Below are 13,291 nucleotides of genomic sequence, written 5' to 3' on the forward strand. Positions count from 1 at the left end.
TGTTGATCTTCCAGCTGAAGGAGTTGACCCCGACCGAGTGTTGCAGACTGGCACATTCCAAGGTCCAAGACTACGTGTTGAGGGACGCGCTGAAGCTTGGGGCAGCTGCCGCCAAGGCGCGGTGGGGAAAGACCACCGTGTAAGATCGGCCTGCCGAAAGAAGAACAGGGGGCCCATACAGACGTTTTTTTTTTGGGCTCTGCTGATGCCTCAGCCAAATATATGTATATATACAAGATTGAAAAAATGCACAGGATTGTAAAGGACAAGAATAAAGTCGAATCTGTGTTTGTAAATATTGACATATGTATGGCATGATCCAATGTACAGACCATCAAATCATTTATGAATAAAGTATATTTTTGAAATAAAAAAAAAAAGTTGTGTTCCTCCAGAGGGCTCCCTGCTGCTCGTGGTTTGCAACTGCAGACGTCACAGCACACCAACAGGCAGACTTCTCTGAAGAAGAAGAAGGTGTATTTTGGAGAAAGAGAACACTTGGGGCTGTTACCAGACGAAAAAAGAGGGCTTCTCCTTCATCCTCGTGAGCTGCAGCCCTGCGGTCAGGTTCCGCAAAGTGCTGCTTTCAGATACACGCCAAGCAGGCCGAGATGCAAAGAGCAACCGCCACTCGTCTGAAGCAGCACCCGCGAGCCCTGTCTGACCGGTAGGGCCTTTCCTAAGTGCTGACCTGCTCGGATGCGTTGCTGTTCAACTTGTGCAACTGTGGAAGTGGCACACCCCGTGCAGGCCAGATTTCATGAAGAGGAAACGAAGAGAAGTCCACAGGCAGTTTTCCGACAGGAATGGAAGACTCCTTCGTCCGGACGTTGACATAGTAAGTTGTCATCGAGCAGTTTAGAGCGCCGCTTCGCGGGAAAACTTTGCTTGAAAGGAGTCATAGAGTCATAGAGATGTACGTCACGGAAAGAGACCCTTCGGTCGGACCTTTCCGACCAGATATCCCATCCCAATCTAGTCGTACCTGCCGGCACGCGGGCCATATCCCTCCAAACCCTTCCTATTCATATAGCCACCCAGATGCCTTTTAAATATTGCAATTGCACTCGCCTCCGCCACTTCCTCTGGCAGCTCATTCCATACACGTACCACCCTCTGTGTGAAAAAGGTGCCCCTTAGTTCTCTTTCATATCTTTTCCCTCTCACCCTAAACCTCTGCCCTCTAGTGCTGGTCTCCCGCACCCCAGGGAAAAGACTTTCTCTCTTTATCCGATCTATACGCCTCATGATTTTATATCAACCATACAAATATCTCAGCAAGGGGCCCAGCAATCACTTCCTTAGCTTCCCCCAGACCTGATCAGGTCCTGGGCATTGATCCACTTGTACGCGCTTCAAGGCATCCAGCATTCCTCCTCTGCAATGTGGACAATTTTCAAGATGTCACCATCCATTTCCCTATATTCTGTACTTCTCCCTACATTCTATCCTTTTCCACAGTAAACACTGATGCAAAATACTCGTTTAGTATCGGCCCAGCCTCTCCTGCGGCTCGGCACAAAGGCCGCTGTGCTGATCCTCGAGGGGCCCTATTCTCTCCCTAGTCACCCTTTTGTCCTTATAATGTATTTGCAAAAACCCTTTGGATTTTCCTTAACTCTATCTGCCAAAGCTATCTCAGGTCCCCTTTTTACCCTCCTGATTTCCCTACTGTCTTTACACTCTTGTACGGATTCACTCGATCTATCCTGTCTATACCTGACAAGTGCTTCCTTCTTTTCCTTAAGCAAACCCTCATTTTCTTAGGCTCTTTGGTAAACGGAAGCACCTCCCTTCTTGCCTGCATGGAGTGCTGAGCAAAGGATCTTAGTGCGCTGTGACGTGGCTCTCCAGTAGCGGAGCCATCGAGACAAAGAAGTGAAAGGCTTTGCCGAATGTTGCCTGCCAAGCGCAAGACATACCGGGCTTTGCCGAGCTCCTGACGCCACGGCTCTGCGGTACCGCGAGTGGGCCGTGTCTCTGCACGGGCCAGAGCCCAGCATGTAACGGGCGACGTGCGTGATTGTGGATTGAAAGCCGATATCCTGGCCTCACTGGAGCTGCAGCTTTCTGACGAGGGTTGCTCTGTGGCTCGCGGCACCTTGAAAACCGGCCTATTTGGGCACGCGGTATGAGCCTCGGCTGTCGGCTGGCCTTCTTAGTGCAGTAGGCAGTGCGTCAGTCTCATAATCTGAAGGTCCTGAGTTCAATCCTCAGAGAAGGCAAGACTGTGGCCTTTGTCACCGGACGTGTTTTCTTTCTCTCCGCGGGCAATAATAATTGCTTTGGACGGCTTCACGCCTGATTTGAACTGACCACACCAGAGCAAACGCGTTGCTGGAAGGTTTAACATCTGGGCGACACGTGCTCAACTTTTTTTTCTGCACAGCATTTTGGGAACTCACCATCGTGCTATCTGTGCAGCAGCAAAGACTGGAGCCACACGCAGGGTTCACGCGAGGGTCACACTGCTTGCGTCTCAAGCGTGTCCCCAGGAAAAGCACTGTGGAGAATGTGGGCATCGATCCCACTACCTCTCGCATGCTAAGCGAGCGCTCTACCATTTGAGCTAATTCCCCTACAACGTGCACTTGCTTAGCCCCCATGGTGCTTCGGAACGATGAGCTGAGAGCAGCAGGCGATTTCCTCTCGAGATTGCACGCTGTATTCAACCGAACAACGCGACGCGACTATCGACACATCCGAGCAGCAGCAGCAGCACGTGCGCGAAGTCTTCTGGAAAACACAGTGCCGCCGAAAGAATCGCCAGCGAGACGCTCTGAGATTCCAGAATCCAAACGAACCGATCGGCGCCAGCAGTCACAACAAGTGTGAGGTAGCACTCGAGAGCGCTGTCTGACTGATTGGAGACTTGCGACACGTTCAAGTGAGTGCTGACTGACTGCGTGGATGTTGTGTTCCTCCAGAGGGACCGGTGGATCGGACGGTGTTTGTGAAGAAAGTTCTGCTGGAGTGTTGCGGCCTTGCAGCCGCAGACGTGTACTGCCTGCAGGATTTCCCTGGGGCAGGCTACTTCGATGTGACCTTCAGAAGCGTGAAGCAGTGCGAACAGCTCCTGAAGGTCTTCAAGGAGAAGGAAGGGGAGCCGCTGTTCTCCATCTTGTCGGCGACGCCATTGTGTGTGCTTCCTGCACAGAGGAACCGGGTTGTTACAATCCATATGTACAACCCCTACGTTCCAGCGGCTGATGTCCTGACCTTCCTGGGAAGGTACGTCCAAGTCGAGGGAGAAGCCACCGATGTGATCGACCCCTTTGGGATCTGGACCAGTAAGAGGCAGGTCAAGGTAACTCTGAGGGCCGATGACAGTGGGAACATCCTCCACCCACCCTCGAGCTTCGCAATCGGAGGGAGCAGAGGCTACCTGACATATGCAGGGCAGCCCAAAGTGTGCCGAACCTGCGGGAAGTCGGGACACGTGGCGGTGGATTGCAAAGTGACCGTCTGCAGGAACTGCAAACAGGAGGGTCACTTGACAAAGGACTGTCGGGAGGAAAAGAGCTGCAACCTGTGCGGGGAGGCGGGCCACATGTACAAGGCCTGCCCAAGACGAGGAGCCGCCACCTACGCACAGATGGCCGGAGGTGGCAACACGAGCCGCGGACCGACAAAGTCTAACGAGGTACCGCGAATCAGCAAAGGAACGGTGCCTGGAGGCACCCAGAAGGAAGGGAAAGTTGTAGAGGAGCAGGCAGCAGACAGCGGGGAGATGCAGCAGCCGACCCAAGCTCCTGCAAGACAGACGGAGGAAATGGAAGAGGAGGGATCAAAGGAGGCAGAGCAGTGGATTATCGTTAAAAACAGGAAAAGGAAACCTCTCGAGGGCCCCAAAGCCACCAAGCGAAGGGGGAAGAGACACCTCCAAGAGGAGGATACAGGCAGCTCCTCCGAGGGTGAGGACGGGCGCAAGAAGGGTCGCCTCCGGAGGAAGAGGCAGAGCGCCGTGGGGAGAAAGGAGGGCAACACCGCCCAAGAAGGAAAAGACGATCCCTCTGAGGGGATGGGCGAAGGCCTCCCCCTACCCGGTGAGAACCAAGGGGTACCCACCGGCCCACAGCTCCAGGGAACTGGGAGCAGCGTCCCAGTGACAGCCCTGATGTCAGATGGAGAACGGGGCGATGCGGACCCTGGGTCCGACACGATGACACCAGAGCGGGGAAATGACTCCAGCGTGGAGCCGGACAACTACCTCAGCCCTGGGAAGGTCCAGCAGTTTGCTGTCACCACGGGGATGCACGCAGCTACCCCACTGGAGCAAGACCAGAAGAAAATGGACACTGGTAACCCCGCAAACTGTTAAAATGGAGTTTAAAATTGCCAGCATAAATGTGCGTAGCATTAAAGCGGCTACGCGATGTGTTTCAACGCTGGCCTTCCTGGCCAACGTCAAAGCCGATGTCCTGTTTCTGCAGGAGTGCGGGATACCGCACCTCAGCAGTTACAGGAGATGGTCGAGCTTGTGGGCCCACGGGCCGTCAGTGTGGTCGGGGGGCAACGATAGCCGCGCCTCCGGCCTGGGTATCCTGTTGCGGGGAGGCAACTTCACCATCTCCGAGGTTAAGGAGGTGGTGGGCGGGCGCCTCCTCGTCGTGGACGTCAAATACAGAAACGCTCCCGTGAGACTAATCAACGTGTACGCCCCAGTGGGTAAGAGTGAACGGTTGGCCGTCCTGCAACAGCTTCCACTGCTGCTGGCTACGTCCAGGCCGGTCATTCTGGCCGGAGACTTCAACTGCATCATTGATGCTGATGGACGATCCGGCGGGGGGGACAGTAAACCGGACGCTACGTCCAGGGCCCTGATGGAAACGGTCAAAGACGCCAAGCTGCACGACGTCTTCAGCGCCCCTGCAGACGGAGCGCAGCGTAGATACACCTGGTCACGGGCAGACGGGTCTATCCGCTCAAGGATAGATTACCTGTTTGTGTCCCGAACGCTCTCGGTCAGATCCACCGACGTCAAGCCGGTGTTCTTCTCTGACCACTGCCTCCTGCTGGCCGACTGTCACCTACAGGACGAACAGCGGGCGGGCAAGGGAACGTGGAAACTGAACACTAAGCTGTTGACCCCGGGAAACATCGAAGAGCTCAAGAGGGATTACGCAGGTTGGAGAACCGTGAAGCCCCTCTTTGAGTCTCCAGCGGACTGGTGGGAAACGGTAAAAGGGAACATCAAGAGGTTCTTTATCCTCAAAGGTGTCCAGGAGGCGAGAGAGAGGCGGGGAAAACTGTCCCAGCTCCAGGAAAGTATGCAGAACCTGCTCCTGCTGCAGACGATGGGGGTGGATGTCACGGAGGACCTCAAGGAGGTGAAGGGCCAGCAAGCCTCGCTCTTTGCCTCGGAGGCCTCCAGGATAATCTTCCGGTCCAGGGTCCGCTCGGTGGAGCAGGACGAGACGTGCTCACGTTTCTTCTTCCAGAAGGTGCACAAAGAGAGCTCCGTGCTCAGCAGCCTGAAGAAAGAAGATGGCTCGGTAACGTCATCTCAGGCTGACGTCATGAGGATCAGCAAATCCTTCTACGCCAGCCTGTATGACTCGAAGCCGACCGACAGCGCGGCCTCCCAGTCGTTCCTGTCCTCTATCACGGAGGTCCTAGGTGACGGAACACGAGAGAGGCTGGACCAGCCGCTATCTCTGGATGAACTGACCAAGGCCCTCGAGTCCTTCGAAAAGAATAAAACTCCCGGAAGCGACGGCTTACCGGTCGAGGTTTATTCCGCTCTTTGGGACTTGATCGGCCAGGACCTGCTGGAGGTGTATGTCAGTATGCTCCGGGCAGGTACCATGAGCGAATCCATGAGGAAAGGCATCATCACCCTCGTCTACAAGCGGAAGGGGGAGAGGGAGGAAATTAGAAATTGGAGACCGATCTCACTGTTAAATGCAGACTACAAAATCCTGTCAAAGGTCATCGCCAACCGGGTCAGGTCTGCTCTGGGATCGGTGATCCACCCGGACCAAACCTGTGCTGTACCGGGCAGGAAGATCTCTGAGAGTCTCGCACTCCTCAGGGATACGATCGCCTACGTGCAGGACAGGGGGGTGGACACCTGCCTCATCAGCCTGGACCAGGAGAAAGCCTTTGACAGGATATCGCATACATATATGAGGGATGTAATATCCAAAATGGGCTTTGGGCAGGGAATCGGAAATTGGATCAGACTGCTCTACACCAACATTGTCAGTGCAGTCTCAATCAATGGGTGGGAATCAGATAGCTTCCCTGTAAGATCTGGAGTCAGGCAGGGATGCCCCCTCTCACCCGCCTTGTTTGTGTGTTGCATAGAGCCATTTGCCGAATCCATCAGGAAGGATGCGAGCCTGAGGGGGGTGACTATTCCTGGCAGCGGGGGCCTGCAGGTTAAGGCCTCCCTGTACATGGATGACGTCGCTGTTTTCTGCTCGGATCCGCTGTCCGTGCACAGACTCGTGTGCATCTGCGACCAGTTCGAACGGGCCTCGGGGGCCAAGGTAAACCGAGGCAAGAGCGAGGCCATGCTCTTCGGGAACTGGGCCGACCAATCCTCTATCCCCTTCACCGTCAGGACTGACCACCTGAAGGTGCTGGGTATTTGGTTCGGGGGGGCTGGGGCGTGCGCCAAGACCTGGGAGGAGCGGATCAGGAAGATGAGACAGAAACTAGGCAGATGCGGGCAACGGTCGCTCTCCATCGCGGGAAAAAACCTGGTCATCAGGTGTGAGGTACTCTCAGTATTGCTATATGTGGCACAGGTCTGGCCTATCCCCAGGACCTGTGCCGCCGCAGTCACCCGGGCCATCTTCCAATTCATTTGGAGATCAAAGATGGACCGGGTCCGAAGAGACTCAATGTACAAAGACCGGTGCAATGGGGGAAAAAACACGCCCAATGCCACCCTCACCCTGATGGCCACCTTTGTGTGTGGCTGCATCAAGCTGTGCGTGGATCCCCGGTACGCAAACACCAAGTGTCACTACGTACTGAGGTTCTACCTGTCCCCGGTGTTGCGAAGGATGGGCCTGGCCTCGCTGCCGCGGAACGCTCCGAGTAGTTGGACCGTCCCGTATCACCTGTCCTTCGTGGAGAAATTTATGAGGAAAAACACCTTTGACCACAAGTCCATCAGGAAGTGGTCAGCACGTAGCGTCCTTGAGACCCTTCGGGAAAAGGAGAGGGCGGATCCTGTCGAGCGGTTCCCCGAGCAGACTGTCAAAGCCATTTGGCAGAATGCCTCATCGCCAGAACTTTCCAACAAGCACCAAGACGTGGCTTGGCTGGTGGTGAGAAGGGCTCTGCCTGTGAGATCCTTTATGCACGCCCGGACTCTCTGCCGCACCGCACGCTGCCCTCGAAGTGGCTGCGGGGGGGACGAGACTGTCACACACCTCCTTCTGGAATGTGCCTATGCAGAGGAAGTCTGGAGAGGAATGCAGTGGTGCTTGTCGAGGTTCGTCCCGAGCAGCGCCGTGACGCGGGACTCCGTGCTCTACGGCCTGTTCCCCGGGACTCACACCGAGACGAACATTAACTGCGCCTGGAGGATCATCAACTCGGTGAAGGACGCTCTCTGGGCGGTCCGAAACCTGTTGATCTTCCAGCTGAAGGAGTTGACCCCGACCGAGTGTTGCAGACTGGCACATTCCAAGGTCCAAGACTACGTGTTGAGGGACGCGCTGAAGCTTGGGGCAGCTGCCGCCAAGGCGCGGTGGGGAAAGACCACCGTGTAAGATCGGCCTGCCGAAAGAAGAACAGGGGGCCCATACAGACGTTTTTTTGGGCTCTGCTGATGCCTCAGCCAAATATATGTATATATACAAGATTGAAAAAATGCACAGGATTGTAAAGGACAAGAATAAAGTCGAATCTGTGTTTGTAAATATGGACATATGTATGGCATGATCCAATGTACAGACCATCAAATCATTTATGAATAAAGTATATTTTTGAAATAAAAAAAAAAAAGTTCCTCCAGAGGGCTCCCTGCTGCTCGTGGTTTGCAACTGCAGACGTCACAGCACACCAACAGGCAGACTTCTCTGAAGAAGAAGAAGGTGTATTTTGGAGAAAGAGAACACTTGGGGCTGTTACCAGACGAAAAAAGAGGGCTTCTCCTTCATCCTCGTGAGCTGCAGCCCTGCGGTCAGGTTCCGCAAAGTGCTGCTTTCAGATACACGCCAAGCAGGCCGAGATGCAAAGAGCAACCGCCACTCGTCTGAAGCAGCACCCGCGAGCCCTGTCTGACCGGTAGGGCCTTTCCTAAGTGCTGACCTGCTCGGATGCGTTGCTGTTCAACTTGTGCAACTGTGGAAGTGGCACACCCCGTGCAGGCCAGATTTCATGAAGAGGAAACGAAGAGAAGTCCACAGGCAGTTTTCCGACAGGAATGGAAGACTCCTTCGTCCGGACGTTGACATAGTAAGTTGTCATCGAGCAGTTTAGAGCGCCGCTTCGCGGGAAAACTTTGCTTGAAAGGAGTCATAGAGTCATAGAGATGTACGTCACGGAAAGAGACCCTTCGGTCGGACCTTTCCGACCAGATATCCCATCCCAATCTAGTCGTACCTGCCGGCACGCGGGCCATATCCCTCCAAACCCTTCCTATTCATATAGCCACCCAGATGCCTTTTAAATATTGCAATTGCACTCGCCTCCGCCACTTCCTCTGGCAGCTCATTCCATACACGTACCACCCTCTGTGTGAAAAAGGTGCCCCTTAGTTCTCTTTCATATCTTTTCCCTCTCACCCTAAACCTCTGCCCTCTAGTGCTGGTCTCCCGCACCCCAGGGAAAAGACTTTCTCTCTTTATCCGATCTATACGCCTCATGATTTTATATCAACCATACAAATATCTCAGCAAGGGGCCCAGCAATCACTTCCTTAGCTTCCCCCAGACCTGATCAGGTCCTGGGCATTGATCCACTTGTACGCGCTTCAAGGCATCCAGCATTCCTCCTCTGCAATGTGGACAATTTTCAAGATGTCACCATCCATTTCCCTATATTCTATACTTCTCCCTACATTCTATCCTTTTCCACAGTAAACACTGATGCAAAATACTCGTTTAGTATCGGCCCAGCCTCTCCTGCGGCTCGGCACAAAGGCCGCTGTGCTGATCCTCGAGGGGCCCTATTCTCTCCCTAGTCACCCTTTTGTCCTTATAATGTATTTGCAAAAACCCTTTGGATTTTCCTTAACTCTATCTGCCAAAGCTATCTCAGGTCCCCTTTTTACCCTCCTGATTTCCCTACTGTCTTTACACTCTTGTACGGATTCACTCGATCTATCCTGTCTATACCTGACAAGTGCTTCCTTCTTTTCCTTAAGCAAACCCTCATTTTCTTAGGCTCTTTGGTAAACGGAAGCACCTCCCTTCTTGCCTGCATGGAGTGCTGAGCAAAGGATCTTAGTGCGCTGTGACGTGGCTCTCCAGTAGCGGAGCCATCGAGACAAAGAAGTGAAAGGCTTTGCCGAATGTTGCCTGCCAAGCGCAAGACATACCGGGCTTTGCCGAGCTCCTGACGCCACGGCTCTGCGGTACCGCGAGTGGGCCGTGTCTCTGCACGGGCCAGAGCCCAGCATGTAACGGGCGACGTGCGTGATTGTGGATTGAAAGCCGATATCCTGGCCTCACTGGAGCTGCAGCTTTCTGACGAGGGTTGCTCTGTGGCTCGCGGCACCTTGAAAACCGGCCTATTTGGGCACGCGGTATGAGCCTCGGCTGTCGGCTGGCCTTCTTAGCGCAGTAGGCAGCGCGTCAGTCTCATAATCTGAAGGTCCTGAGTTCAATCCTCAGAGAAGGCAAGACTGTGGCCTTTGTCACCGGACGTGTTTTCTTTCTCTCCGCGGGCAATAATATTTGCTTTGGACGGCTTCACGCCTGATTTGAACTGACCACACCAGAGCAAACGCGTTGCTGGAAGGTTTAACATCTGGGCGACACGTGCTCAACTTTTTTTTCTGCACAGCATTTTGGGAACTCACCATCGTGCTATCTGTGCAGCAGCAAAGACTGGAGCCACACGCAGGGTTCACGCGAGGGTCACACTGCTTGCGTCTCAAGCGTGTCCCCAGGAAAAGCACTGTGGAGAATGTGGGCATCGATCCCACTACCTCTCGCATGCTAAGCGAGCGTTCTACCATTTGAGCTAATTCCCCTACAACGTGCACTTGCTTAGCCCCCATGGTGCTTCGGAACGATGAGCTGAGAGCAGCAGGCGATTTCCTCTCGAGATTGCACGCTGTATTCAACCGAACAACGCGACGCGACCATCGACACATCCGAGCAGCAGCAGCAGCACGTGCGCGAAGTCTTCTGGAAAACACAGTGCCGCCGAAAGAATCGCCAGCGAGACGCTCTGAGATTCCAGAATCCAAACGAACCGATCGGCGCCAGCAGTCACAACAAGTGTGAGGTAGCACTCGAGAGCGCTGTCTGACTGATTGGAGACTTGCGACACGTTCAAGTGAGTGCTGACTGACTGCGTGGATGTTGTGTTCCTCCAGAGGGCTCCCTGCTGCTCGTGGTTTGCAACTGCAGACGTCACAGCACACCAACAGGCAGACTTCTCTGAAGAAGAAGAAGGTGTATTTTGGAGAAAGAGAACACTTGGGGCTGTTACCAGACGAAAAAAGAGGGCTTCTCCTTCATCCTCGTGAGCTGCAGCCCTGCGGTCAGGTTCCGCAAAGTGCTGCTTTCAGATACACGCCAAGCAGGCCGAGATGCAAAGAGCAACCGCCACTCGTCTGAAGCAGCACCCGCGAGCCCTGTCTGACCGGTAGGGCCTTTCCTAAGTGCTGACCTGCTCGGATGCGTTGCTGTTCAACTTGTGCAACTGTGGAAGTGGCACACCCCGTGCAGGCCAGATTTCATGAAGAGGAAACGAAGAGAAGTCCACAGGCAGTTTTCCGACAGGAATGGAAGACTCCTTCGTCCGGACGTTGACATAGTAAGTTGTCATCGAGCAGTTTAGAGCGCCGCTTCGCGGGAAAACTTTGCTTGAAAGGAGTCATAGAGTCATAGAGATGTACGTCACGGAAAGAGACCCTTCGGTCGGACCTTTCCGACCAGATATCCCATCCCAATCTAGTCGTACCTGCCGGCACGCGGGCCATATCCCTCCAAACCCTTCCTATTCATATAGCCACCCAGATGCCTTTTAAATATTGCAATTGCACTCGCCTCCGCCACTTCCTCTGGCAGCTCATTCCATACACGTACCACCCTCTGTGTGAAAAAGGTGCCCCTTAGTTCTCTTTCATATCTTTTCCCTCTCACCCTAAACCTCTGCCCTCTAGTGCTGGTCTCCCGCACCCCAGGGAAAAGACTTTCTCTCTTTATCCGATCTATACGCCTCATGATTTTATATCAACCATACAAATATCTCAGCAAGGGGCCCAGCAATCACTTCCTTAGCTTCCCCCAGACCTGATCAGGTCCTGGGCATTGATCCACTTGTACGCGCTTCAAGGCATCCAGCATTCCTCCTCTGCAATGTGGACAATTTTCAAGATGTCACCATCCATTTCCCTATATTCTATACTTCTCCCTACATTCTATCCTTTTCCACAGTAAACACTGATGCAAAATACTCGTTTAGTATCGGCCCAGCCTCTCCTGCGGCTCGGCACAAAGGCCGCTGTGCTGATCCTCGAGGGGCCCTATTCTCTCCCTAGTCACCCTTTTGTCCTTATAATGTATTTGCAAAAACCCTTTGGATTTTCCTTAACTCTATCTGCCAAAGCTATCTCAGGTCCCCTTTTTACCCTCCTGATTTCCCTACTGTCTTTACACTCTTGTACGGATTCACTCGATCTATCCTGTCTATACCTGACAAGTGCTTCCTTCTTTTCCTTAAGCAAACCCTCATTTTCTTAGGCTCTTTGGTAAACGGAAGCACCTCCCTTCTTGCCTGCATGGAGTGCTGAGCAAAGGATCTTAGTGCGCTGTGACGTGGCTCTCCAGTAGCGGAGCCATCGAGACAAAGAAGTGAAAGGCTTTGCCGAATGTTGCCTGCCAAGCGCAAGACATACCGGGCTTTGCCGAGCTCCTGACGCCACGGCTCTGCGGTACCGCGAGTGGGCCGTGTCTCTGCACGGGCCAGAGCCCAGCATGTAACGGGCGACGTGCGTGATTGTGGATTGAAAGCCGATATCCTGGCCTCACTGGAGCTGCAGCTTTCTGACGAGGGTTGCTCTGTGGCTCGCGGCACCTTGAAAACCGGCCTATTTGGGCACGCGGTATGAGCCTCGGCTGTCGGCTGGCCTTCTTAGCGCAGTAGGCAGCGCGTCAGTCTCATAATCTGAAGGTCCTGAGTTCAATCCTCAGAGAAGGCAAGACTGTGGCCTTTGTCACCGGACGTGTTTTCTTTCTCTCCGCGGGCAATAATATTTGCTTTGGACGGCTTCACGCCTGATTTGAACTGACCACACCAGAGCAAACGCGTTGCTGGAAGGTTTAACATCTGGGCGACACGTGCTCAACTTTTTTTTCTGCACAGCATTTTGGGAACTCACCATCGTGCTATCTGTGCAGCAGCAAAGACTGGAGCCACACGCAGGGTTCACGCGAGGGTCACACTGCTTGCGTCTCAAGCGTGTCCCCAGGAAAAGCACTGTGGAGAATGTGGGCATCGATCCCACTACCTCTCGCATGCTAAGCGAGCGTTCTACCATTTGAGCTAATTCCCCTACAACGTGCACTTGCTTAGCCCCCATGGTGCTTCGGAACGATGAGCTGAGAGCAGCAGGCGATTTCCTCTCGAGATTGCACGCTGTATTCAACCGAACAACGCGACGCGACCATCGACACATCCGAGCAGCAGCAGCAGCACGTGCGCGAAGTCTTCTGGAAAACACAGTGCCGCCGAAAGAATCGCCAGCGAGACGCTCTGAGATTCCAGAATCCAAACGAACCGATCGGCGCCAGCAGTCACAACAAGTGTGAGGTAGCACTCGAGAGCGCTGTCTGACTGATTGGAGACTTGCGACACGTTCAAGTGAGTGCTGACTGACTGCGTGGATGTTGTGTTCCTCCAGAGGGCTCCCTGCTGCTCGTGGTTTGCAACTGCAGACGTCACAGCACACCAACAGGCAGACTTCTCTGAAGAAGAAGAAGGTGTATTTTGGAGAAAGAGAACACTTGGGGCTGTTACCAGACGAAAAAAGAGGGCTTCTCCTTCATCCTCGTGAGCTGCAGCCCTGCGGTCAGGTTCCGCAAAGTGCTGCTTTCAGATACACGCCAAGCAGGCCGAGATGCAAAGAGCAACCGCCACTCGTCTGAAGCAGCAC

At 53.8% G+C, this 13,291-nt stretch overlaps 4 non-coding genes across 4 annotated transcripts; 3 read left to right on the plus strand and 1 right to left on the minus strand.

Moving 5' to 3' along the window:
- Positions 1-2,152: 2,152 nt before the first annotated feature.
- Positions 2,153-2,225, plus strand: trnam-cau (transfer RNA methionine (anticodon CAU)). Its single transcript has one exon. It is a non-coding gene; the product is annotated as a tRNA-Met (tRNA).
- A 281-nt stretch (positions 2,226-2,506) lies between these two features.
- On the minus strand, positions 2,507-2,579 carry trnaa-agc (transfer RNA alanine (anticodon AGC)). Its single transcript has one exon. It is a non-coding gene; the product is annotated as a tRNA-Ala (tRNA).
- A 7,153-nt stretch (positions 2,580-9,732) lies between these two features.
- trnam-cau (transfer RNA methionine (anticodon CAU)) lies at positions 9,733-9,805 on the plus strand. The gene has a single exon. It is a non-coding gene; the product is annotated as a tRNA-Met (tRNA).
- Positions 9,806-12,264: 2,459 nt separating this feature from the next.
- trnam-cau (transfer RNA methionine (anticodon CAU)) lies at positions 12,265-12,337 on the plus strand. The gene has a single exon. It is a non-coding gene; the product is annotated as a tRNA-Met (tRNA).
- The last annotated feature ends 954 nt before the right edge of the window (positions 12,338-13,291 follow it).

Source organism: Chiloscyllium punctatum, chromosome 5, assembly GCF_047496795.1.
Source record: "Chiloscyllium punctatum isolate Juve2018m chromosome 5, sChiPun1.3, whole genome shotgun sequence".
NCBI lineage: Eukaryota > Metazoa > Chordata > Chondrichthyes > Orectolobiformes > Hemiscylliidae > Chiloscyllium > Chiloscyllium punctatum.